This window comes from Schistocerca piceifrons, chromosome 10 (assembly GCF_021461385.2).
Source record: "Schistocerca piceifrons isolate TAMUIC-IGC-003096 chromosome 10, iqSchPice1.1, whole genome shotgun sequence".
NCBI lineage: Eukaryota > Metazoa > Arthropoda > Insecta > Orthoptera > Acrididae > Schistocerca > Schistocerca piceifrons.
Genome location: NC_060147.1, coordinates 92,270,222 through 92,273,105, shown reverse-complemented (window position 1 = coordinate 92,273,105; position 2,884 = coordinate 92,270,222).

Below are 2,884 nucleotides of genomic sequence, written 5' to 3'. Positions count from 1 at the left end.
TAGTGGTCAATCTCTGATGTAGTGGGAGGTAAAAATCAATAGTAAAAATGTAACTCCATCTTCCAATATTGTCCATTCAGTTATCTGAGATGCAAAATTTTGCTCTTTGCTGTCTCACTCTGCTTCCAGTTGTTTCCATCACCCTCTTATTCTGTCACCAATTTGCCTCACTTTCGTATGTGTACTGCAGAGTGATGATTTGCAAAAGTATCTTTGGCGCATTGCTTCCTATGGCTTATTTTTGACATTATAGAGTAGTTTGTGCTGAGTGGCCAAAGTGATTAACTGAATGTTAAATGGAGCAAGTCATCACAGACAGCGAATAATTATAGGGAATGAGGACTGGTCAGATTGCCTTTGCAGTATGGTGACTTGAAAAGACAAAACCAATTCCTGTAAATGGCTTAAAGTTTGCGTAAATAATAGCAGAAGAAAAATGTGTCAAATATAATTTTTTGTTATTAAAATAGTTGTTACTTCTTGCTTGGTGCTGCATTTCAGAATCTGATGATAGTCTCTGTAAATATGGCAACTGTTCCTGCTGGACCCTGTAGAATGTATGCCAAGCACTACAATCTGATGAAGTTGGCACCCGACTTTTGAGACACATACATTTATCAGAGTTCTTGATAGATATGCTACAGTTATAGAGTTCTCTGTGCAAAATTTGAAGGTTTCTGTAGAATTTTGTGAAAAGAACAATAGTACTTGAGAAACTTGATCTTGTAAAAAAATTAAATTCCAAATTTGTGAAAAAAAATAATGACCACAATTCTGTATAGCTCCCCAGGAGTTCAGACAATAGTTTGCGATAGTTGCAATAATGAGGGACACATTTCCACTAAATGAAAAAAAAAACAAATTAAGAGTTCTATCAAAAATGGCCAGTTAAACCCAAGTCTAAATCAGAAAACTTTGTTCTTAGGTAACACCATGTTCAAACCTTCAAGTGATAGCCAGTTGCACAAGATTATGTAGCTTGCTGCTGTCTGGTTTGTCAGCAATTTATATAAAATTGACACAGAGGTGATTTTGGGCCATTTTTAATGACTGTGGTAATGTACATTCAATTTGCAGTGCAAAGAGTTCTAGAATCTGAAGTAAGTTTACTGTGTTGATGCAGTGGTAAAAATTTGTGGTTCTTTTATTTACTGGAGGCAGTGGAAACTCATTTTCAGGTTTCGAAAACAATCATATCACATCCGCTCCAAGATATTCGCTAAAGAATAGAATATCATGGCATTCTATTAAAAGAAAATATGAAAATTTGGATGATATGGCTTTAAAGCTTATTTATAAAGAAGTACGTACCAATCAGACAGTGAAGAACACGATAAGTAAGAAGGATGTATCGTGTATGTAGCAAAAATACAAACTTTTATATAGCTGTTGACTGTAGTGTTGTGCTTTGCTTGTCAAAAGACAAGAAACAGATTAGCAACAGAGATTGATTGCCATAACAGGATAAATATATTGGGTACACAGGTTTTGCGTGTATAGTGAAAATGCCGATGATCACTGCTCTTTTTATCCATAGTCCTTAAGTGGCCATTTCTAATGATGATTCCAGTTTGAACAGTTTAATGACTCAATCATAAAGTTACAGCTGGTCTGCCTTTAATTTCTTGTTTTTTATTTCTCCAATTTTATTGGTGTGTAAATAGGAATAATTGTGAAAAGCTCCTTGTACATTTCATGACTGTTGTGTTATCTATGTCTTTGACTTTGTTATTTTATGGTGTTGTACAGAAGTTATGAATGTAATCACATTTCAGTTACATGTGTATTCTTGTTGTTCTGATATTGTCTCTTTACTATTAGCCACCACCAGCTGATACACCTCAGATGGTAGGTGAAGGTGGGGTACAGTGCAAAATGGGGCACAGTATATCATTTCTATTTGTGTGTAAGTTATCATGTTGGTAGCCTTGTGTTTAACATTTTTGTGAGTGTCATTTGTTACCATTTTTGGCAAATGCTTTTTGGAAGTTGTCTAGTGAAAAAATGTGTTTTGAGGTATGTGAAGTATATTTTTATCATAGTATAACATTCTTTCTTTTATTTATGTTCACAAAAAAATTGCTGTAATTTTGAGTATTATGGCCATAGTCATATACTAGTTGTTTGCTGTATCAGAAAAAAATTCATAATGTTTTGCACTTTCTTTGAAACTTACAAAATTATGTAGAGTGACTATGTGGGGCACAGTGAAACACTGTTACAGTGATGTGAACAGTGGAACCACTGTTCTAGCCCCTGCTGACAGTAATGAGGTTCAAAGTGATTCACAGGAAGACCCTTCTATGTAATAATGCACCAACTGAGGAAGATTCACCAACCAAAAAAATAGAAAGAGGGGAATGAGTTGCATTACAGCAGATTAGCTCATTTGAAAAAGTGTTTGAAGATCATTCAGGACAGTGGATGGTGATAACAGGAAAAGAAAATGAAAAGCAAAATAAGAAATCTTTTTTCCAAGAATCTGATGTGTGGAATGCTGAAAGACAAAAAGTGTTAGCCTTTAGATTGCTCAGGTAACAGAGATATTAAAGGTCAAAATGAGAGCAAAGAAGAAAACAAAAGAGCAGCTGTTCAAGTCGATTATGTTTTAATAGGGCTTACTGGTAAGATCTCAGATCACTGTATTGGTCAAGACATCAGGAATAAGTATTATGATAGCGAGAACATCATCAATGTAGGAAAAGAACCACCCCCCCCCCCCTTCCATGAGCCATGGACCCAATACAGATATCTGTACCATAGGTGCAATGCAACCACAACGGGGGAGTATCTGTTGAGAGGCCAGAAAATAGTGTGGTTCCTGAAGAGGGGCAGCAGCCTTTTCAGTAGTTGCAGGGGAAACAGTCTGGATGATTGACTGATC